Source organism: Dipodomys spectabilis, unplaced genomic scaffold (assembly GCF_019054845.1).
Source record: "Dipodomys spectabilis isolate Male_0828 unplaced genomic scaffold, ASM1905484v1 ptg000024l, whole genome shotgun sequence".
NCBI lineage: Eukaryota > Metazoa > Chordata > Mammalia > Rodentia > Heteromyidae > Dipodomys > Dipodomys spectabilis.
Window position 1 is genome coordinate 8,902,166 of NW_024870701.1, and position 26,560 is coordinate 8,928,725.

Here is a 26,560-nt window from a genome sequence, read left to right on the forward strand (position 1 = left end):
ATAATTAAATTAGTAAATAATTATCCATTGTATCTCATCCAGTTTTTAAAAGGTTTTCACATTTGATTTCTATGAGAACTTCATAAAAGAGAGATCCCTTTTCCAATTATAGTAAGACTCATCAATTTGATTCTCTGGCTGAAAATAATCAAATGAATAAATATCAGTGACTTGGAAGAATACAGTATAGAAACTTGCAATTGCTTTTCTTCCAAAGTCAAATTCCCAATACAAGAGACAATAGACAATGAGGTATAAATATACCAGGATTATGAGATTAGCAGTTAGAATTTATATGGATTTCTTTCTAAATCTTTCCAATCACACTAGGGAATTAACTTGTGATTTCCAACCTCTTGTAATATGTCACATTCCTATGCATAATCTAAAAACAGCAGTTTGCTAATTCCATAGCATTAAGGATTGAGAAAAATAAGTGGGCTTCTATGTTCTTTTGCTATGACATTCATTTACTGGCATGATATGATAATAGCCTAGCCATTCACTGATCATTTGTAGCCCTAAAGCTCAAGCTAGTTACTCCGGGAGTTACTCCTAAACGGCAGCAGATTAACCTTCCAGAAATAGGAATTGATAACACCAGGGCTTCTCTCTGCAATCACACCTCATAATTATAACTTGAACATTGTGGCTCAAATTTTTAGCTTGAGCTCCTCTTGCTAATCTCTCTCTCTCGTAAATACTTACACATACACTCAATTCCAGAGCCTTCTATTCAGAGAAACAATTGTGAAATGTAAATTTTTTTCTTTTCTTTTTTTTTAATTGTGAAAATACTGTACAGAGGGGTTACAATTACATGGGCAAGATAATGAGTACATTTCTTATCAAGCATTGTAGCCTCCTCCTTTGTTTCCCCTTCCCATCCCTTCATCCTCCACTCCCACCCAATCCTCCTCACCCCCACCAAAGCTGTAAAGTTCGTTTTCAACATAACGACTTGAACATGTGAAATGTGAATTTAACATTAGAAGATCCATATTTAAATCCTAGCCCTACCTCTTGCATTCAATACAACTTTTAGCTAGCATTTATCAAGACTTCCGGTACGGCAGACAGCACCCTTGGCACTTTACATACACTGACTAACTTATTTATCACAACACCAGTACAAGGCGGTAAATGTAATGATCATTGTTTTACTTCGAAAGAACTTCAAACACTAAGTGGTTCGGTTACCAGCTCAACAGGCTTAGTAGCTGACCTCAAAGAACTGGCAACTCATTAACTCTCTTTCAGTTTGTTTCTTCATCAGTGTGTCCATGATTTGGACATGTTTATAAGTAAGCTATGATTGGAAAACACAAGAAAATAAGTATGAAAACAGAGGCTCTATAAAACACCAGTGTTGTTAGCGTCTTGAAATCATACTTTGCCAGATCCTGGATAATATATCTGGCTCTAAGCCATGACTTTATCATATTTTCTACTTTCCTCCTGAGTACCATTTTTGATTTATAAACTGAAGATTCATGCACATCGACTTCATCAAGAACCTCCATTCTCCAAATCAAAGAAACAGTTCATTTCTACTTCATCCTGCCAGGTTATGAGTGCTGAGCTTGTTAGTTGCCTTAAACAAGGACTGTGCTCATACCCAAGTTCCATGATGCAAATGTTCCATAAAGCTGTAATGCATATATGTGTATATACATGCATATGTGGAAGAAAATATATGATATATAGAATCCTTATAAACAGACAGAATCTCTCTGTAGAAAATGAAAGCAAAACAAGAAAGAGCAAACAGAATCAGACAATGACATTTGAACTTATGGTTTGTGCCCCTTGTGTGATTAAAATATTATTCTGTCTAAGTATCAGATCCTCAGTTCGATAGATGGAACTAGGATTCCTTATTTGTCTTGTATTTTTCCTTGTATACTTGAAGTATACCTGGTCTCTCTTACATGGGTAGGATAGCTTTCCTGATCCAGCCTTAATGTTCATCTTTCACTTACAATTTGGTTTGCAAATTGCATTCATAAACTTTGAATCTTTTCTAAAAGAATTAGCCTTGTAGACCAATATTGTTTATGTGCAACTTTGTTCCTAATGAATGGAAACCTTTGTTTGGTATACTAAAGGAAGAAGTCATTGTCCTCCAAAGCAAGTCACCCACGATGCTGCGGGCATTGCTCACATGATACCTTCTATATCGGGACACCTGAAACAGCCAAGCTAACAACAGGCAGGATGGGTGTGCATCATTCGTTTTTGAGACACAACATCTGTAAAATGGGGTTAGTGCTACGGGAAAAAAAGTAATATCATAGTAGGAGTTTCATTCTAAGATATTTTTTGCCTGCATAATTTTTATTATCAAATTTTACTCTATTGTGTAAACAAAAATGTAAATACAAAAGAATAGATTTGTCCAACATTATCCAAATCCCAGGATCATACTTGGAAGTACAGTTCAAATCTTCTGACATCTATTTCTAGTCCTTTATAGTGTACTGATGCTCATAAAACTTAAAAAATATATACCAATCACCCTGTGCTAGTATATGTTCCAAAGACTCTTACTTTTGGGAAATTAGCTATTAATATTGACACATATACATCAACAGTTCAAAAACAAGTTATTATAACTGTTTATGCCTTGCATATTGGTAGCAGGAATACAAAATGGTGTGGCTACACAATACTCAAAAAGAAAAAAAAGAAAGGAAAGTATCACCTAACAAGCTCATTTCTGGATATTTACCTAATATAATTAAAATCAGGACCTCAAAGAAATGTTAGCACTCTTTATATTCATTACAGCACTTTCCATAATAGCCAATATATGAGGGTGGGTGCCAGTGGGTCATGCCCATAATTCTAGCTATTCAAGAGGCTGAGCTCTGAGGATTTTGGTTCAAAGCCAGTGAGACTCTGGGGGGGGGGGGGGCGGGGGAGGGGTGGAGATGGGAAGGGATGGGAAGGGGAAACAAAGGAGGAGGCAACAATGCTTGATAAGAAATGTACTCATTACCTTGCTCATGTAATTGTAACCCTTTTGTAAGGTATTTTCACAATAAAAAAAGAAATCACAGAAGTGAGCTGTGGCTCAGGTGGTAGAGCACTAAACTTGAGCAAAAGAAGCTCAGGCACAGCACCTAAGCCCTGATTTCAAGCTCCAGAACTCAAACAACAACAAAAGACATGAAAATAACTTTAATATCTACCTCAAGATTAATTTGTAATGCATGTGGCACTAATAGCCTTTTACATGGATGAAAATTCTCTAATCTGTGAAAGGCACAAACTCAGAGGCCTCTGTTCTAAGTAAAACATTTCAACAGAAACAAGGAATGCTTCCAATTGCATTTGCATTAAATATCTAAAGTACTCAAGTTCATAAAAATCACAGAATTGCAGTAGTAATTGAGGTGTTACTAATCAACAGGTATGAAGTTTCCGTTAGGCAAGATGAGTGAAACTGAAAGAGCTGCTATACAATATTGGAGCCATACTGATATGAATGCTTAGCACACTTAAAGATGGTTAAGAACTTAAATTTCATGTTGTGTTCTTAGCACCATAAAATAAAGTTTAAAATAAAATAAATTTTAAAAAATGAAGTGCACGGTATTTCCAGTGTTATTCAGGCTTTCAAGCAACATGATGAAGCCCTCGATGCAAATAAGTTATGAGGAGGAAGGGTTTGTTCAGGTTCATATTGTCTGAGGGTTTGGTCCACTGTTGCTTTGGCTCATGTCCTTGAGTAGAGCAAAATGATGGCAGTAGCATGAGCTAGAAGAGATTCTTCACCTATATGTGGGCTGGAAACAGAGAAAAGGAATAGAGAGAGGAGTCACAGCAGGATACAACTCCCCTAAGGACAAGCCCCTTGTCCCTACTTCCTCTAAGCAGGTCCAAGCTTTTCCTTCTCAACACTTTCCAATGCAATCTGTTATGAATACAGTAGCCCTGGCTTTAATCTATTAATCAGGTGAGAGTTGATAGAGTCTAATAATTCCCAAAAGTCTATCAGCTAAAAACAAAGAACATAGTATGTTTCTAACTCAAGGATCATTGTTTACATGATGACATACTAAGACCTGTTGGCCTATGAGAGCTCTGGATGATGATAGGACAATTGTAAGCTAAAGATATACATTTTGATATTAAGTTATATGTGAACCCAAATATACATTTATGTGCATTATGAAGGAATATCAGCTGGTGAATGTTACCAAGAAAGATTAGAAATTTATATCATTATTATTACAAAACCCTAATGCATTATGTTCTCTGTGTTTCCTTAGTATTAGCAGCTGAATTTTATTTTCCCCAATTTCCTACATTCTTATCATGAGCTACACAGAATGTGATTGTGTTTGCAGATAAGGCATAGAAAACCTACAGACCTATAGCCATCTAATCTTCGATAAGGGAGCTAAAAAATAGAATGGAAGAAAGACAGCCTCTTCAGTAAATGATGCTGGCAAAATTGGTTAACTACTTGCAGAAAACTAAAGCTAGATCCTTATCTATCACCCTGCACCAGAATCAACTCCAAATGGATCAAAGACCTCGGAGTCAAAGCAGACATTCTGAAAACATTACAGGATGGAATAGGAGAAATCCTAGGTCTTCTTGGCGCAGGCTGAAATTTTCTTAATAGAGACCCGGAAATACAACAAATCAAAGAAAGGTTGGACAAATGGGATTGCATGAAGTTGAAGAGCTTCTGCATGACAAAGGACATAGCTAGCAAGATCAATAGAAAGTCCACGGATTGGGAGAAGATATTCACTAGCCATACAACAGACAAGGGTCTCATATCTAAAATATACTTGGGACTCAAAAAATTAAATCCCCCAACAACAAATCCTCAAAGAAACAACTGCCCAATAAATAAGTGGGCGAAAGACTTAGACACATGAAGAAATGCTCAACCTCCCTAGCCATAAAAGAAATGCAAATCAAAACAACATTGAGATACCACCTCACCCCAGTTAGAATGGCAAAAATCAAGAACTCTAACAACAGATGCTGGAGGGGATGTGGACAGAAGGGAACCTTACTGCATTGTTGGTGGGAATGTAAACTTGTTCAACCACTTTGGAAAGCAGTATGGAGGTTCCTCAAAAGACTTCACATAGAGCTCCCCTATGACCCAGCAATCCCACTTTTGGGCATTTACTCAATTGTTTACAAAAAAGACCACACTAAAGCTACCAGCACAGCTATGTTTATTGCAGCATTATTTACCATAGCTAAGATCTGGAACCAACCCAGATGCCCCTCAGTAGATGAATGGATCAAGAAAATGTGGTGTATATATACACAATGGAATTCTATGCCTCCATCAGAAAGAATGTCATTGCCCCATTTGTTAGGAAATGGAAAGGCTTGGAAAAAATTATATTAAGTGAAGTAAGCCAGGCCCAAAGAAACATAGGTCCCATGGTTTCCCTTATTTGTAATATCTAGTATATGTATGAGTCAAGCAGAAAAGGTCAGATAAGGTGATGTTAGGAAAATGAACCCTTAGGTATGTATTTAAATGTTTTTTTTTCCTTTCACGCATTTGTTTCTAACACATTTATCAGATTATCTCTTTGTTGCTTTTTATGTCCCTCCCCCACAGTATAACCCCTGCTTTCACTATATTTGATGTTGGTATAATTTGTGGAGGAGAAGGGGAAAAACAAATCATTTAAGGATACAGGTGGACCCGTTGCAACAATGAGAAGTACAAGTTGTCATGTCGAAAATGAACTTTACAACTTTGGTGGGGGGGGGGGGTGGGGAGAGGCTGGGAATGGATGTGAAGGTTAAACAAACGAGGAGGCTGCAATGCTTGATAAGAAATGTACTCATCATCTTGCCCATGTAATTGTAACCCCTCTGTACAATATGTTCACAAAAAATAAAAATAAAAAAAGGAAAGCCACAAAAAAAAGAAAAAGGTTAAGTTGAAAAAAGGCTATGAGGATAATTCCTACCCATTAGGATGCCTCTTCTTTGAAGAGGAAATTTGGGTATATGGACACCAGTGGTATAGAGGCAGAGAGAGGTCAGCCAGAGAGGCTCAACTTGCCAACTCCTTGAACGTCAACCTCTAGCCCTGTGAACTATGTGAAAATAAATCTCTGCTATTGGAAAAAAAAGCCATAATATAATTTGTACTGTTCAATGGAACTATAATCAATTTACAAATGGCAAAAGATGTTGATGCCTTCTTTAAATATGGCTGTTCAGTTCTGGATGACTACGCATAGAGAAAATGCATAGTAAATTTCAGTGTGCCATGTTGATTTATGCTATCATATGCATAGAAAGAAGCTATATGAGTTGTTTATGCACTGTAGGATTGTGCAGAAAATCAGCAGGATGGGCTTGTCTCTGCAGTGAAACACAGAGGAGTGTTTTACACTGTATTTTCATTATGGGAAGAGAAATCTGACATAAAGGAGGTTGATAAACTCTCTCAAAGGAGAATGAATGCAGTCAGTGTGAGTGTGATGGTGTCTGTCTTCCTACACTTCTGACTCAGATGAATTAAATGATGGACAGAGATTAGGTAAAGATAAATTAACAAATGATGACAACTACTGTACTCCTCCATGACCATGTCTCTTTTCTCCATACTTTCATCTTCCCATCCCCTTTTTTCCATCTCCTTCCTTCCTTCCTTCCTTCCTTCCTTCCTTCCTTCCTTCCTTCCTTCCTTCCTTCCTTCCCTCCTTCCTTCCTTCCTACCTTTTCCTTCCTCCCTTTCCTTCCTCCCCCTTTCTTTCCCTCCCTCCCTCCCTCCCTCCCTCCCTCCCTCCCTCCCTCCCTTCTTTCCTTCCTTCCTTCCTTCTTTCTTTCCTTCCTTCCTTCCTTCCCTCCTTCCTTCTTTCCTACCTTCCTTCTTTGTTCTTTCCTTCCTGCCTGCCTTCCTCTCTTTCCTTATCCCTATTTAATCCAGGATAAACAAAAGGAATATAAAATTGATTTGACTTTCCACATAGCTCCCTCTCATAACCTCATCTCATAAATAAACCTGACCGTTAATGCAAAGCATGAAGAAAGAGGGAGAGATTGACAGAACGGGAGTACTAATAACAGTACTTCAAGGTTTGTTCTTAATTAATTGCTGCCTTTTTGGATTCTTATGGAATAATCATTCATTCTATTTCAGAAATGAGTGCTGGGGTCTCTCTTTACAATTCCTATGCACATATTTTGATACATATGGAATACATTGAATCTGATTCTATTGTTATAAATGCTTTTCTAACTCTGGAGAAAAATGTGCAGCTGTGACCAGAAGTTATCATGTTACTCAAAGAAAGCAATTGGTAAAATAGATTCATTCCACATTCAGAGCAGGATCTATTAAGTGTTTCCTGAAAATGCTTCAATGCCCACTAACCAATAACTATTCCATGCTTAATTTAAGTTTTAATTGTTTAAACTTTATAGTAGGTAATCTAGAACATGGACTCTTGGGAAGACACATAAAGTTGTGACACATGAGGGTATGATAACATCTAATTACTCTTTATAAATATTTAATAGAGAAAAACCAGACTGCACTGGAGAATTACAGGCTTTGTAAATCACCATAGCAACAATTACTGTGTTGTTCCATGTGCAGGTATTAATGAGAAATTGGGACCTTTTGCATTGATGTAGCATGTAATTTTAATCAGTGAAATAGGTATGAAAGTTTCTCTAGGAAATAAGGATTTATTATGATTTTTATGTAATGTGTTGGTCCCTTTTTCTTTTGTTAGAATTATTTTGTTCTTATAAAACATTTTTCATATAATTTTATATAGCACAGCAATCAAATATAGTTTTTTACTTTCAAGGGCTATGATAAAATTATGATTTCTCTCAAAATTACATCAATAGAATTAACTTAAGAATTTGCTTTGGTAACGGACAAAATGTGTATATTATCTGTGAGTTAATGTATATCTTTACAGATATCATTAATTCTTTGTTAACATGTATTGAGTCTGTTACGGCATACTATCTCATCTTCAAAAATACTATGAAATCATTATCTATGAATATTATTCAATCACCCATTGATTCAATAAATATATAGTAAGTAAATACATTCACTGTTCTACCTGCTAATAACCCCATGAGTTAAAGAAAACATGCTTGTTTATCTATAGCTCACATCGTATTGGAGAAGATAAATAATATGTAAATGTATATATTTTGCCTTAATATAATTCCAGAAAATGAGTTGAGTTCTATGAAGACAAATAACAAGAGCTAATCTTAACAGAATTTCATTTGTTTGAGGAAGGTTGTTTTGATTGTGGTTCCTGTTGGTGTTTCATCAGGAAGGTTATAAAAATGCCCCCAAGAAAAGAACTGAATCAATCCCTGCTAAGACATGGGAAGGTGGAGGTAAATGTTGAGAAGAAGTCGAGGGCTAAGAGAAATTCTGTTCATTAGGAATATGGAATATTGGAGCCATGTGCCAGTGGCTCACACCTGTAATCCTAGTTGCTCAGGAGGCTGAGATCTGAGGATTAGTGTTTGAGGTCAGCCTAGATAGAAGAGGCCATGAGGTTCTTATCTCCAATTGAACTGGAGATGAAAGAAAGAAAGAAAGAATGAAAGAAGGAAGGAAGGAAGGAAAGAAGGAAGGAAGGAAGGAAAGAGAAAGAAAGAAAGAAAGAAAGGGAAAAGGAAAAGAAAAGAAAGAAGGAAGGAAGGAAGGAAGGAAGGAAGGAAGGAAGGAAGGAAGGAAGGAAGGAAGGAAGGAAGGAAGGAAAGAAGGGGGTAAGGGAGGGAAGGAAGGAGGAAAGAGAGAGCCAGAAGTGGAAGAAGCTTTGCCTCACTCAAGTGGTAAAGCATTAGCTTTGGGAGAGAAAAAAAAAGCTTAAGTCAGTGCCTAGGCACTGAGTTCAAGCTCTAGGACTGTAATGCACGCGTGCGCGCGCGCACACACACACACACACATACACACACACACAGGCGATCGCACACACGCACGCACACGCACGCACACGCACACAAGAATGGAGCAAATGGGGAAATCAGTTCAGAGATACAGAGAAGAACGTGGTAATGGAAGGTGTTTACATCATAGAAGTGATCAGAATTCTTTCTTATTCAGAATAATGGTCAAACAACAGGCTCACGTTCGAATCTTCAGAAACTATGGTTATGCTACTCTAAGCAAAAGGGGAGACAAAGGAATTTTAGCTCTGATCAAGTTAAGAATCTCAGAGAAAGGAAATATCCAAGATGGTATAGGTAAACTTGTTCTAATCACATGAGACTTTAAAATCAAAGAATCTTTTGTTCAGTTCAAAGAGATGTGGTAGGAAATGCTGGGCTAGAATATTCCGTTGCTGACTCTGAAACTGTGGAAAGAAGCAGGCAGCCAAGGAAAGGTTCATGACCTCTAGAAGGTAGAAAGGACAAGAACATGGCTGCTCTCTTAGAGGCATCCAAGAGGAGCACATCCCCGTGGATCCTGTGAATACCTTGAATGTTAATCAGTGACACATTGGTTAAAATTTCATGCCTACTAAAATAAAAGGAAATAAATTATGCTAACCTATGAAGTTTGTGCTGATTTTTATTGTATCATATTCAAGGATTCTGAGCAGAGCTGTAGAAGTCCATGGATGATTCATGATTTAGGCATGGTTGCTCTGGAGCCATGTAGAGAATATATTGCCAGAATGGTAGGATGGTTACAAGAAGATTACTCAGAATGCTACCATTGAAGACAACCAAAGCTGGTTTTAACCAGAATGATGGCAATATGAAATAGAAATATTTGTAAATAAAGTATGCACAAAATTACCATAAATGAGTTTTTCAAAGATATAGGCTTAAATAAGACCATCTGACTATACTGCTCAGTAAGGTAGGTGCTAGATATATGTGGGTGTGCATTAAAATTAATTAAAACCAACTAATATGACATACTTAGGTTCCAAGGCACACTAAATGGCCAAGTACTAAATGGCCACATATAGCAAATGCTATAGAACACTTCAGTAGAAAAAAGATAGTAAGTACAAGACAAGATGAGGAAGAAAAACAAAATGGACTCATAGCTAGATCCCTAGATTATCCCGTGAGAGAGAGGGAAAGTATCAAGCAAAGCAGACTTTTTTAAAACTTAAAAATATAGGAACGCAAATTAAATTGCTACACTTATAATAAAAATGATTTTATATATGATTAATATTAAGGTTTTGAGTAGATTTAGCTATTCACATGGCTAACAACTCTAGGTATTTATTTCTCTGAAATTTATTGTTATGTCTCTTCTAAAATTAAACTTTTGGCTCTGAGAGGCTGAGTCAGATAACCAAGTAAGTATTGAGAAAGAAGCAGGTATGGCAGTAGGTATGTATCCTTCATAATTCTGATTTTAGCATCCTTTAAGAAGAGTCCAATAGGAAAAGAGAAGAGAGGTTGAAGGAAAAAGAATAATTAACTTGAGAAATAGATCTGATGTGTTTTCTCTTGCCATTCCAACTCATACAAAAAAGAAGCTGAAACTAAAGTTTTCTCTTTTTATTCTTTCCTCTTGTTTGAGAGCTACTTTTTTATGTTGCTAATAAATGATCACTGGGTGAGGATTTATCAAATGTCTACTCTTCCTCAGCTACAGGAAAGCACTCAATATCTGAGAAGCAGTTGACCTCTGAAATCATGCTCTTTGATAGTTTTGATGTGCTCATGTAAAGGCCAGAAAAGGGCAAAAATCTTACAAGGAGTCAGACCTTATGTGAGAGACTAATAGGATGCTAAAAAAACTGGAAGAGAAGTTGGAGGGCTGAAAATTCTAACAGGGGCAGAAAGTAGTCAGGTAAGAGGAGAGAACAATACCATCTTGACACCATCTAACAGTTATCAAATAAGCATTCCCCAAGATCGCTTAGTACTTTCAAATATTTGTTTCAGTTATGAGAAAATGTACAAAAGTAGATGCATGTTCTTTTCTAATAATTACTCTTCTGCTGGCACGAAATAAAGTCCATTGAAATAAAAAAAACTGGCTATAACTATCTAGGAAATATGAAACTTACTTAAAAGAGAGAGAAGCCACATATAAGCCTTTATTTATTCAGCACATATTTATTTCATTTTCTGATTACAATGCCTTTCAATTTCATAATTGTACATGTGTATTCATCTTGTAGTTTTGTCTTCATATTTTATTTTTGTAATATTTGTTTATTATTAAATACATTTTTCACTAAGAAACTCACATTCCTGGCTATACAGATTTTTGTTTTGTTTCATTTTCACCATATTAGGGATTGAATACAGGAACTAATGCCTGACTATGTAAGAAAGCACCCTACTAGTGAAACCCCACCATATAGATTCGATGGTAAAAATACCCAGCTTTTATTTTATCCAGTAGTTTTCTATCCTTTATATGTCCCTTATATTTTTAAATATAACACAATTACTATAAAAATATATTGGTTTCTATATGAAGATGTCAAAAGGAAACTAAAAGAAATCAAGAAATGAGTAGTTTGTAATAATACTCTCAATTATTATGTGATAACATTTTATGTAAGTATATCTTTGGATCAAATCTCATATATAAACATTTATACAATTTATTCTTGAATCAAATGTCACATATATAAACATATTTATATAAATGTATTCTTGGATTAAATCTGTCTCTCTCTCTCTCTCTCTCTCTCTCTCTCTCTGTCTCTCTCTCTCTCTCTCACACACACACACACACACACACACACACACAAATTCTCATTTCTAGGTCAGATCCTAGAGAACAAAGCTATGTCATGAATGTTTCCAAATATAAGGGACTATATCCTCATATATAGAAGCCTAAGCCCATAGATTTAGCTCTCTGTAATTATGAAGGACCATTGCTGCATATTCCATCTTGTTCCAACTTATGAAAGAAGAATATTCTTTTCTCCCCTCCCCTTCTAGCCTAATGCACTACATTTGGCAGTATTTTCCTTTATTCCTTCTCTGAAGAAATCATTAACGCTACCTGTGCAGTTCTTTTTGTTAAATAAAACTAAATAACCATTCACTATGGAATATTAGTTATTATTGTGACAGAATTTACATGATTCTGGGAGAGTTTTCTTCTTGAACTAGGGTGGGTCAGAATTAAATTATATGAGATATTTTTTACCTTACATTTATTATCTTTAAAATAATTATACAAAGGAGTTGCCATTCAACAGAGCAGGTTGTGAATATAATACATCTTGATCAATATTACTCCTTTCATCATTATACATTCTTCCCAAGCCTACCCCCTCCCCTCTATTTCATCTTAATTTTGTAGGCTATACACTGAATCTTATGACTGTGTACTTCCTAAACTTCCTCTCCTTGATCCCATTCTCTACCTTTTTGATGGACTGAGAGTTATACTTTTCAAGGAATTACAGTTTGAATTCTCTCTTGAATACATCATGTATTTGTGTATACTGGCATACAACCTACAAGTGTTCACTTATATGTTTATAAATTAATTCCAGTTTCCACACATGAGAGAACATGCATGCTTTCTCTCTCTGGTCATGATTTACTTCACTTAACAAGATTTTTTTACATTTCTTTGCAGGTGATGTAAAATCATCCCTCCTAATGGATAAGTACAATTCCATTGTGTATAGATCTTCCAAATGTTCTTGATCCATTCATCTACTGAGGGGCACCTGGGCTAATTCCATACCTTGGCTATGGTGAATAATGCTGCAGTGAACATGACTATGCAGGTGGTGTTAATCTATCTTAGTTTGTAATTTTTTAAATTGGTTTTTGTCAGTTGAGAGGCTTGAACTCTGGGCCTGGGTACTGTCTCTGAGCTCTTTAGCTCAAGGCTAGCACTCTACCACTGGAGCCACAGTGCCACTTCCTGTAATTTTTTTGATAAATACCTAAGTGTGTAATTCCTAGATTATAGACTAGTTCTATGTTTAGTTATTTGAGGAGCCTCCATACTGTTTCCAGAGACGTTGAACAAGTTTACTTGTCCACCAACAGTATACTAGGGTTCCTTTATGCCCACATCTATACCAGCGTCTATTATTGTTTGTATTGTAGATAATGGCCATTCTAAACTGGGGTAAGATGGAATCTCAGTGTTGTTTTGATCTGCATTTCCTTTATTTTTTATTGTGAAAATACCATACAGAGGGGTTACAATTACATGGGCAAGGTAATGAGTACATTTCTTATCAAGCATTGTTGCCTCTTCCTTTGTTTCTCCTTCCCATCATTTCCCATCTTCCCCCTCCATCCTCCTCACCCCACCCCATGACTCAGCAATCCCACTTTTGGGCATTTTACCCAAATGATCAGAAACAAAACCATACTAAAGCTACCAGCACAACTACGTTTATTGCAGCATTATTTACCATAGCTAAGATATGGAACCAACCCAGATGCCCCTCAGTAGATGAATGGATCAAGAAAATGTGGTATATATACACAATGGAATTCTATGTATTTCCTTTATGACTAGAAATGTCAATTAAGCATTTCTTCACGTATCTATTGGCCATTGAACTTTTTCTTCTGAGAAGTCTATATGAGATAAATGTCACTGAAATGTTGTCATTCAAATGATTGTAGAACTGGATAGTTTCATGCTTATGCTAGAACTGCAGTATAGAAGGGACAGTCCAACGACTATAGAAAACTTCTGAAATACTATTACTTAAGGACATTATAGAGATAAGACCACTGGCCTGTGATCAAGAGAGTTATGTTCCTAACCAGATTTGTCAAAACCATCTTTGTTGCTAGGTGCTAGTAGCTGACACCTGTAAGCCTAGCTACTCAGATGGCTGAGATCTCAGGATCATGGTTCAAAACCAGCCCAAGCAGAAATGTCCATGAGACTCTTATCTCCAATTAATCACCAGAAAAATCTGGAAGTAGAGCTGTGGTTCAAGTGGTAGAGTGCTAGCCCTCAGCAAAAAAAAACTAAGAGATAGCACCCAGGCCCTGAGTTCAAGCTTCCATCCTCCAAAAAATAAAAACTTTGTAACATTTAGAAAAATTACCTACTTTCATACTAACTTACCATCCTATCATTGGAAAAAATACTGAGGAAAAGACTATAAAATAGGTTCTATGCATTTCAAATGTGCACTCTGTCTGGGAAATCTATAAGGGCATGTTCTGTAAGGTACTGGAAATTTTAATGTGTAATACTTATTACTCAGAAATAATGCTGGGAAGTCCTGTCAACATTTACAGTACTTCTCCTGGGAGCTTCTGCCTCTTTGACGGCCTTCTCAAATCACTTTGGTCATTTCTTCTACAATTAGATGTTCTACTTTTTTCTTTTTCCTCCTTATCAATCTTCTTTTCCTTCTAGCTCTTCTTGTTCTTCTTTCTTCTCTTCCTCTTTTTTCCTCCCTCCTTTCTTTCTTCCTTCCTTCCTTCCTTCTTCCTTCCTTCCTTCCTTCCTTCCTTCTTCCTTCCGTCCTTCCTTTCTTTCTTTCTTTTTTTGTCTCATTCTTTCTTCTTTCTCTTTTTCTATTTTTGTCAGTCATGGGGCTGAAATCTCAGTCTGAACGTTGTCCCTCAGCTCTTCAGCAAAAAGGTCGCACTTTACTACTTGAGCCACTGTGTCACTTCCAGTTTTCTGAGTGGTTGATGGACAGAAGAGTCTCACAGACTTTCCCACCCAGGCTGGCTTTGAACCGTGATCCTCAGATCTCAGCCTCCTGAGTAGATAGGATTACAGGCATGAGCCACCAGCTCCCAGCTTCCCTCCTTTCTCTCTCATTTTCTCCCATTCTCTGCCTCTCCTTTCAACCACCAATATTTTTTCAAGGACTTGATCTTAATGAATGTAAGACTTACCAATTTGGAGTCAACATTGCCAAGTCAAAAATTTCATTATGCATTTTCAGAAGATGTAAACTTAGCTACCTGCTTAACATTTCTTAGTGGAGTCCATAAGCACAGATGAAATGCCACTTATTTTACAGTTTTATTCCAAATATTAAAATTATACTTCTTTAAATTCCCCAATGATATGAGCAAGACATAGTATACATTCTTATTTGTATATGTAAGCTATCTCCTTCTGGACTTCCTTTGTAATGAATGTTCCTAAAATGATTTGTTCTCCATTTATTCTTCCTCAAAGATAACACTCTATAATTTGGACTATTTTTTTAAATTTTAATTAAGTTTTTATTGTGAAAATACTGTACAGAAGGATTACCGTTACATGAGCAAGGTAATGAGTACATTTCTTATCCAGCATTGTTGCATCCTCTTTGTGTGTCCCCTACCATCCCTTCCCTCCCATCTCCTCAGCTACATTATTATTTATCCATGCTATTAATATATCAGTTAAACTATTAGATATATTAGTACACAAAGCAATAACTGATATGTCTTAAGATATCTTAAAATGTTATGCTAAAATATGTTGTCTTTTATGTCGCATTCTTTATCATTTTTGGGGGGGGAGGTCTGGTCATGGGGCCTGAACTCTGGACCTAGGCGCTGTCCCTCAGCTCTTCAGCTCAGGGCTAGCGCTCTACCACTTGAGCCACAGAGCCACTTCTGGTTTTTTTCTTTTTGCTTATGTGGTGCTGAGGAATCGAACCCAGGGCCTCAGGCATGCAAGGCAAGCGCTCTACCACTGAGCCACCTTCCCAGCCCTCTTTATCATTTTTTAAAAAGTAGTTGTACAAAGTAGTTGCCATTTAGCAAAGTAGTTCATGAATTCAATGCATCTTGATTAATGTCATTGATTTCAACATTCTTAATTATAGATCCACTAGCATCCCTCCCCTTACTCTTTATGTTGTGGGATATATCTTGAATTTTTGGCTGTATTGTCCTCTTCTCTTCATTCACACATCCCTTTCCCTTGTACCACACCCCACCTCTGTTCAAGTTCTTGCTTCCTGGTGTTTGTTTGGTTGAACTTAGACATTGCCTTTTAAAGGAATTATACTATGAGTTTTCCCTTGAATCTATTAATATATTTTATACACTTGCATATCAGTCAATGTATTTTCTAAACTTATAACCTAAATCTAGCATCCAAATATAAAGAAAAACAGGCATTCTTTGTCTCTTTGGCCCTGACTTCACATAGCATAATTTTTCCAGGTCTTTCCATTTCTTTCCAAATGATAAAATATCATTCTTTATAATAGAAAATTAAAATTCTATAGCTCAAATCGACTCAAATTAACAGTGTAAGAGGGACAGCTCAAAGAGCCAGAAAATAAGAAAGGGGTAAAAAAAATCTGCAAACATCCAGAATTCAATAAGAGCTCCCAATGACCAAAGATGGAAACATCTGAACAGTGCAACAAAGACATACCATTGGGTTATAAACGCTCTCTCATATATGGACATAAATACACGATTGAATAGATAATGGAGAGTATATACAGACATCTCTTACTGAATTTCAAATAATTTATGTCACTATTCTGATAAAAAGCAGAGGGCAGACAACTCCCCATTCCTTAGAGATGGTCTTCACATAATGACTTCCTGCTGAGGAGTATAGTATAGAAAGAGGAAGAGGAAAAAAGAACTTCACAATTAAAGTATAACAAGCTCTAGTTCACTCCAGTGAAGTTGTTCGCATACGTTCTTCATATGATGTAACTAGAATGGCACATTACCTCTGTGATCATCCTCCTCACAACATAGGACCCAAGTCTAATGATGGGAAAAGAAATAGATCCAAATTTAAAAATCTCCTATGAAATGTCTGAGGCAGTACTACTCAAAATTTTCAATGTCATCCAAAACGGAACAACTACAAAAAGCATGAGAGATTGTCATTGTTAGGAGAGGTGTCATGTCAAAAAGACACAAAGACAAAGTAAGACATGGTGACCTAGATGCAACCCTGGGTTATAAAAAGAACGTTATGTAAAAATTAAGTAAATCTGGATAAATTATTTCCTTCAGTTAATAATATTCTACCAGCACTGGTTCACTAATTAATAAAAAAAAATGTCCCACAGCGATGGATGGTAACAATAGAGTAATTAACTGCAGATTTGTAGCAAACCATTTATTGTGTTCACTATTCTTTCTGCAGATTTAAAACTATTGAAAAATAATGTTTAGGTTTTTTAAAACTGTAAGAGTGAAAGCCAGCTCTTTCTTGAAAATGAAAGAAAATAGCTCAGAATTGAATGTGAACTTATGGAATGTCTGAGGACAACCAGATTAAGAGCCTCAAGAGAGCATTAAGATACCAGGTCAACCTGACCATCATCCAGTGACAGCAGGATCTCTCAACTGGGGTTTCCTCTGGTGCACTAGATTCTCCTTAACAATCCACTTCATCTACTCACTCTGCCATGGAGGTCATCTCTTCCTTTCAGTCCCTATACCAGCTGCAGCAAGCATCTAAGCTGCCTGAATTCAAATTTCCTCTGTCAAATTAAATATAGATTCTGATTCACCATCCATCAATTACTGGCCTGACTTCAAAATAGACATACAACCTTAGCCTTCAAAGTCATATTGCAGGAAGAAATAAAGGGACACATGGTAGCCTCTTGCACAGTCTTAGGAGAAAATTCTTTAAATAAAACTAATGAGAATAAAGGAAGTTAATGGAAAGTTTAGTACCTGTGATATTAACATAAGTATGTATTAGGTCATTTTAAGGCTACCGTGTGTGTGTGTGTGTGTGTGTGTGTGTGTGTGTGTGTGTGTGCCAGTACTGGGCTTGAACTCAGGACCTCATAGTATTAGTTGGCTTTTTTCACTCAAGGCTGATGCTCTCTCACTTGAGCAGTACACCTCTTCCCAGCTTTTTAATGGTTAATTGGAGTTAATAGTCTCATAGACATTTCTGCCTGGCTTAGCTTTGAACTATGATCCTTAGATTGCAGTTAGGATATGTAATTTTCTAAGTTGAAAAGAATAAAATAGGTTTTTTTTGGCTTCTATGAATTTAATCAACCAGAAGTTGAAAATATTTGGAAAAAATTATAAGCATTTTGAGTATATGCAACCTTTTCCCTTATTATTAATCTCTAGCAATACAGTATAGCAAGTAATTATGTAGCATTTATATTTTTATGTATCATAAGTACTAAAAATAAACATACATGAAAATTCTATGTGGATTTTTAAGAGGGACTAGAGTATCTGCTCATTTTGCTACATGAGGAATTCTGGACCTCTACGGATACTAAGGTATAGCTGCATAAAGAAATAACGAAAATCAGTTGAACTATGTATTGCCATAGTACAGCTGTGTAACAAGCACAAATTCTCAGTGTCACCAGACAATATATACAGCTTTAACACACTTCTCTGAAGGATTCAACAGATGTAGGCTTAGCTCAGCAGGGTTGGTCAACATCTGGCACTAGCTATAGTTATTGCCAAAACAATTGTGGTGGTTAGCTGGCAATCAGCTAGAGCAATAGAAACACCTGATCAACAAATGTCTCCTCTAGAGGGCCAAGTCTCACATATTTTCATAGCAAACTCATGGGGCCACAGGATGAAACACCAATGACTGGCACTTATAGAAATTTATACTTAAATCATATCTGGAAACTTGCCTAGTTTTGAACTAAGAACAATGGAAATTCATTCTCTGAAGGCTAAGGATTGCTAAGACACCTTGCCCAGAGGTGTGAGTAATGAAGACTTAAGTCTATGAGTGGAAATATATGCCACATAGTGAAATACTTAAGTGATCAGATAGGGAGATTAATTTGAGAAGGTCACCCAAAAGTACTTTTGAGTATACAGATATTTGAATTACATTATAGGAGTGCATACATAGATGCATTCATCATTTAGTCTGATGGTAAAGTATTTCTCCTTTTGCTATTATGGATAAAGGGATCAAAAGGGGGATAGAATGTAGCAGCTTCTATGTCCTGCAGTGAAATTATGATTCAGTTATTAACTCTGCTGCTCAGTAGCCCACAAGAAGTAACACTGCATCCTTCGATTTGGCCTTATCTATTGTGACAAGGCTCCAGGGAGCTGATGCACACAAAAGTCATTTCATGTCTCATTCACAGAATGCCTCAGTTTTGAAAATACCTTTATGATGTTTCAGGTTTCAGTTACCTTGTGTGTGATCTCACAGACTCACAGCCTTCAAAAGAAAGAGCATTAACTTCTCAGAAGCTTGAGGTTCTTTGTTACAGGAAACCTAGGAGGCATCATTGCAGGAGAAACACACAGGAGCACACAGGTTGCTTTTGATAAAATGTCATGTACTCTGAGGGCAATAGAAATATGTATTTTATGCAAACTCACAGTTGAATAGATGCCACAGGTCGAGATAAAATAGATCCAAGCCATCCTTATGTATAATGCATTAGCAGACAGATCATAGTATTCTCATCACAAGTTTCTTGAAATGCTTCTTACATATAGGAATGTAGTATGGTGGCCATAGCAACAAACACTATACATACATATGTATATGTGTCTATGTATGTGTTTGTGTATTGTAAGAATCTAATGGAAAAAATAAAATCATACCTTTCTTCCTTTAAATAAGAGTAAGAATACACAATAAACAAATGCATAACCTTTTCCCACCCAATCTGTAATATTGTCTCAATATTATATTTTATCAAATTTACTTCATTCCATGTTTACAAGTTACAACAATTAAGTCTGATCTTGCTATTTTGTTACCCTTCAAGAAATCTATTAAGAATGAAGTGGATTCAGAAAACGCTTGATTTTTTCCTTGCTGATACCTAAGGCAAACATCCAAGCTAGATTTGGGGGCTCTTCCCAGGAGAGGCTGGTTATTCTATGTGGGATCAGAGATAGTGACATCAAGAAATCAATAAGCCTGCTCGGAACCCTGTTCTTGTCTGCATGCTTCAGTTAACCATCTCCTGCAATGCATCTCTCAAACTTGATTTCATCACCACATCTCCCATAGTCCTTCCCCCGCTGTTCATTCTTACTTGAATTTTCTCCTCTATTCTCATAAAAATCCTGTGTATATCCCGATAATAGAGCTGCACACACTTCCTTGACTGCATTTAGTTGATTCCACCCAGCTCCTTTGCCCTTGAAGCCAACATAAGTAAGCAAAAGAGAGAATAACTTCATGATGTTTTGTACACACTTAGAAACTGAATCCTTTAGCTCAAGTCTGAGAACATGGTGCCTCCAATTTTGCATGGATGCTTGTAAGACTGAAGATGAATAAATGACTTGGAACACAAATATGCTGGGAAATGAAAGGCCTTTGCATGTGCATTTTCTTTCACCTGTGCTCCCTGCACAGAACATTATCAAACATAGGCAATGTCTATCAGAGCTTGTTTATACTTAAGTACTCCGATGGAAAACCATCAGTCTTATTTAACATGTCAAAAAAAATTCTTAGGCTGGAGTAAAGGGGTGAGGTGCTGACATAGAACCTCCTTCTAATAATGGTTCTGTTTGGGACTCCACTGAGAACACTTAAAGAGGACACTTGTTTATATGCAACTGTAAGCTCTGACAAAAGTAGTGGGGCTTGCTGGAGGGGAGGGAACTGCAGCTAACTTCACTTAGGTACTTACAATTTCAGTCTCTATCATTGTAAACAAAAGATAACACAAGCCACCAGCTTAGCATACTCCAAGTTGCTGTTGTGACATTCTACATAGACCACAGTGAACTTCTTATCATGAGATACATTCTGGCCATGTTGGAATAGTTCCTTTGACTCTTGGAAGCTACAGAATACAGTCAATATATCTTCCAACATCTTATCCAACATCTTACTGTATTGGAATATACATATATATTGAACATATAGAATAAAAATGTCCATGAATATTTATGGAATTTTAAATTTCATGCATGGGATCAGAGATTAGTACCGTACACCTTGAACTGCCCAAAGGTTCATGCTAAACTTTCCCTGATGCTTGTTCAGGAAGTTGGAAAAATCCTGAATATGGTAAGTGATCACAAACATTTATAAATAACATATAACTATGTATCCACAGGATTAAATTGATTCATTTATAGTTCATCCTGAGCCCTGTGGCTACTGCTGCTAGATCCAAACCCAGTTATTTTGTCTTTCTTTATAGGCCAAATACGGAATTCTCAAAGTATATTTACATAATTATTTCCACAAGTAGCTTATTTATTTATTTATTTTGCTAGTCACAAATACAAAGTACATATCTCTTTGGCAGGTCTCTACAAGCAAACAGTAGGAGCCAGAAAGAATGCTAAGCTTGCTGCTCAAGCAGCTCTCTCACTCAAACAATAGTTGTGGTAACTCAGCTTGCAGGAAAAAAATAAATAAATTGCAACTCAACCAGTGTGGAAGAATTTTTCAGCACAGCATGCACAAGGTGCTATTCTATGTTTGCTTTTAGGATTTGAGAAGCAATTCCACGTGGGTGTTCTGTAAGAACAAGAAATTGCGACTGCTGTTTAATTTCGTATACCCATCAAACTCCTGTATCACGTAGTCATACCCATATTATCACTTAAAAGTTTTCAGCGTTCTCTTGCTCATTCACACCTGAACACCTGCACAAACCTGTGTATGATGCTAGCAATTAATTGTCAAATTAAGAAGATGTGGCATTAAAGGCCATAAATCCCAAATATATAAGAAAAATTGAAGAACAGAAATACAAGTACAGAAATAGTTTAGAAGAGAAATCATGAAGAGAGAAGGCAAGGCTTTTTCAAAGTAGAGGTAATATCTGACTAAAAATACCTGACATGAGGTGTTGTAAAGAGACAAAATGTATATTTGTATTTCTCACCAAGTCATATCTGTATCTGATTCTAATTTTGGTCATAAATTGTCAGCTTTGTGTTCTCTGTGAGACAAGGTTTTTTTGTGGGTTTTTTTTTGGTTATTTGGAATATTGGAAGTTTGTTTAATGGCTCTTTATCATGAAAATAAAAATAAAAAGAGATTCTCTCCAAAGAATATCCTCCTTTGGTCTCACTATGTGAATGTTTGACTGTTATTTAATTAATCATATCCATGTGTAATTATTTGTCTTTTACTATCCATTGAGTTCACTTGTAGATTTACAGGTACATTCTAATTATTACAAATAAGGGAAACTATGTTTCTTTGGGTCTAGCTTACTTCGCTTATTATAACATTTTTCAAGTCTTTCCATTTCCTTATGAATGGAGCTATGTCATTCTTTCTGATGGAAGCATAGAATTCCATTGTGTATATACACCATATTTTCTTGATCCATTTGTGCACTGAAGGGCGTCTGGATTGATTCCATATTTTGGCTATGGTAAACGATGCTGCAATGAACATGGTCGTGCTGATGGCTTTAGTGTAACCTGGTTTATGGTTAATTGGATAAATGCCCTGGAATGGGATTGCTGTGTCATAGGGGAGATCTATGTTTAGCCTTTTGAGAAACTTTCATACTGCTTTCCAGAGGATTACCCAGGTCAATAAACTATGTGCTTATGATCATATAAAATGATGCTTATCGAAATAAACTCCAAGAAATGGAAACAAGAGGTTCCTTATTGCACTGTTTATGGTTCTTTTTCTTTCTTTCTTCTTTCCTTTTTTCTTTGGTTTATTTCCTTTTGTTGCTGTTTTTCACTTTTGTACCTTTTACCTTGTATATAAGTTTATCTGATTTGGGGAGGGGAAGAGGAGGCATACATATGGTGAGACAAAGGGTGAACCAATTGAACAGTGAAACCCACTAGATATATATTAGTAATGAACTATACAACTTGGGGGTGAAGGAAGTCTGGAGGGGAAAACTGGGAGAGAACGAGGGAAGGAGTTACACCATTCAAAAGGAACCGAACTCATTACCTAATCCCTCTGTACATCACCTTTACAATGATTTTTTTAAGTACAAAGAGAATAGGAAAACTACATGTGGAAAAAAGTTCAAAATTTGCAGCTGTCATTGCTCCAAGTCCTGAAATGGACAAATAAAAAAACAGATCCTATATAGTTACACAAATTAACATGTTTACAAATTTTCAGAAGTCTAGGCTTTGTTATTTGTTAAATGTTCCATCTTCTGATTTACCTGAAGACTTTGACTCTGATTACATAAAAATCTTTCCTTTTTGTTCAAAACCTAAAAGACAGAAGACACTCTTCCCTCCTAATAATTTATTTTACAGGCTCATTCTGAATCAGTATAAAAGGAATGCTCGTAAGCACTCTGGGCTTGATGATAAATGCTGTGGTTGGGTCCTATTTCCATTTGAGTGTGCAAAAATCTGGAGAACTGACTGATAGCAGTGTGGCTGCATTATGTGGATGAGGCTTCTTGTAATACTTCCGTGGTTTGCCTGATGAAATGACTTGATCAAACTGTCAGCGAGATACCTCTAATTCCAACACCAAGTGCCATTTGGTCTCTGAGAACTTGGTGAGAACTTTGGTATTGATCTTTTAATGCCAGAGATCAAAGATACTGAAGTTGTCTCCTGTGTTCTGGTCTTCTTCACCTGTCAAGAGATATTGCTATCAATAATATCAGGAAGAAAAGAACTAAGAGTAACTATGTGAGCCTAATTAATTTTTATTTATATCTTATGTTCAAACAATTCACAAAAGGATTGCAGTTTAACATGTCCATTCATGTTTATGGTACACCTTGATCGATCATCCTTTCTATTTTTCTTTCCTTCCATCCCCACTTCCTTTTTCACACACACACACACACACACACACACACACACACACACACACACACACACACAATCCCTACTTCCTTTTTCACCCCCACACAAACACACACATACACACTGATTATTATGACTGTATTTATTTACTGTTCACTTTTCCGTTTATCTGTCCACCTCCCAAAGTCCCTCATCCATTCAAAAAAATGTTTCAGTTTCCTGATACTCATTTTGTTAAACTGTTAGTTAATTGTTCAAAGGTTTCACACCATGGAGTCTGACTCCTACATATACTATGCTGTGGGCAGTTTGGTCATGCATGTATACATATACCTTTTGTATGTTTACCTGGGATGTTGTATTTTGGGTCTAAGATCCACAAACAACAGAAAACATGCACCTTCACTTATTGTGGTTTTATTTTCTCTTGATGTATCAATTTTTCTGCAAGAGGCATAATTTTATTCTTCCTGATGGCTGAATAAAATTCCATTACATAGTATTGTATTAGGAATAGGTATTAGGGTCCCTACCTTTTCACATTCTTGCCACAACTGTTTCTTTTTAAACTCTTGATGATGATTATTCTGAATGGAATGGTATATAATTTCAATGTTGCTCTTCTGTACATTTCTTTCAGGGGAAACTGGCCACTTCATATATTTACTTGCATTTTGAACTTCTATTGAGAGATGTCTATTGAACGCTTTTTCCCACTTATTGACTAGTTTGTTGAATCTCTGGAGGATAGTTTTTACATGCCTTCTTTGTTCTGATTATTAGATTCTTGTCAGATGTATCACTGGCAAAGATCTCCCATTCTGTTGAGCCACATATTTTTTAAAGAAATTTCTCAGGGACTAGTAGAAGTATGAGAAATGTGCATATAGCAAAACTATTTGAAATAAATACTAGCATCCTAGGGTGAAATGAAGTTTAAATAATCTGTCTGAATTTTGGTTATTGAAACAGTATCCATTTCCACAGAGACGTACACTGGAAATTAAATTTTAAGAGATAAGATGAAGAATCAAACATGTCATATTTAGTCAATACCAAAAGTGACATATGTCTCTTATTATGTATCTGCGTGTGAAGGGTTGTGTGCATGAGTGTGTGTGAGTGTGTATCTGAAAGGTTTCAGATTGACCTAGTCAGCACTATACTGTGAAGGTACATTCAAAATCATGAAGAGCTCTAAAATTAATCCAAACTTAAGTGTAACTGGAATAACAATGATAATGAATTCTGCATGGCATTCCTATAGAACATCTCATACTCATTTCCTCCTTACCACATATACATTCTTCCCAGCTCTTGTAACATAGGAATTCAGCTGCTCCTTCGCATGCATACATGCTAAGCAAAGTGTTTTTATTTCTTAGAATTTAATGACATTGTAGATATTTGTAGTATTCGTTTAGTGGGGAAATATTTTATATATCTAACTGACATCCCAGAAAGATAAATACAAACAAGAGCAGTAGGGACAATATTGAAATAAATAAAAAATAATAAAAATAATGATTATTCAATATCAATAATAAGGTGCATAATAACGACAATAAAGATGATTATCCAATAAAAATAGTGCATACTTTGCATAATAATAAAGTCAAACTTTGCATTCATTATGTGCCCAATATTTTACATAATATTTGGTATTCCTTAATTAATTTTGTAATATTTTTATTATATTTAAGTAGTACCAGGAAAAAAGTATACTTCAAGCGGAAGGTGGGGCCAGGGGGAGAGGGACAGATGAATAAAAGGGGGAAGCGGAGAGAATGAAATCAAGAATTCATGGTATATACTATAAAATTAAGAACTATAAAGAAAGAGGTGAGTCAAAGCGGGGACTAAATGATGAAGGAATTACACAGATCAAGGTGCATTGTAGGGTTTGGGAATGTGGCTTAGAGGTTGAATGCTTACCTAGCATGCATGAAGCCCTGGGTTTAAATCTGCAGTACCACATACACAGCAAAAGTCTGAGGTGATGTTGTGGCTCAAGTGGTAGAGTGCTAGCCTTGAGCAAAAGAAGCTCAGACACAGTGCCCAGGGCCTGAGTTCAAGCTCTTGGACTGGGAAAAGAAGATGCATTATATACATAAACTGTTGTGCTAAATGGCAAAAGAATAAACTCAATATTTCTATTAAAAAAGTAAGAAATGTGAAGGATGAAGGGGGCCGGTGGCTCACGCCTGTAATCCTAGCTACTAAGGAGACTGAGATCTGAGGATCGTGGTTCAAAGCCAGCCTGGGCAGGAAAGTCTGTGAGATTCTTATCTCCAATAAACCACCAGAAAACCGGAAGTGGTACTATGGCTCAAGTGGTAGAGTGCTAGCCTTGAACTGAAGAACTGTGGGACAGCACCCAGACACAGAGTTCAAGCCCCATTGCAACAATGAGATGTATAAGTCGTTATGTTGAAAACAAACTTTACAACTTTGGTGGAGGGGAGAGAGGATGTGAGGGGTAAGGGAGGAGGATGGGAAGGGGAAACAAAGGAGGAGGCTACAATGCTTGATAAGAAATGTACTCATTATCTTGCCCATGTAATTGTAACCCCTCTGTACAGTATTTTCACAATAAAAAAGAAAAGAAGAAAGAAAGAAAGAAAGAAAGAAGAAAAGAAAGAACGAAAGAAAGAAAGAAAGAAGGAAGGAAGGAAGGAAGAAAAAAGAAAGAAAGAAAGAAAAAAGAAAGAAGGAAAGAAATGTGAAGGAAGGGGTAGGTTGGGAAGGGTGGGTGAGAATGTTGGAAGGTTTACAATAATCAAGATGCACTATCTTCATAAACTGCTTTGTTGAATGGAAAAATCATCCCTACAAGTATTTAAAGATATGTTAATTAATTAATTTAAAATATTTAAAAGAGAGTTATTACTTAACAAGAAAACAAGTTGTATGGTTAGGAAGGAAGGAAAGGGAAAGACTATAAAGCAGAGACTTTCTCTTT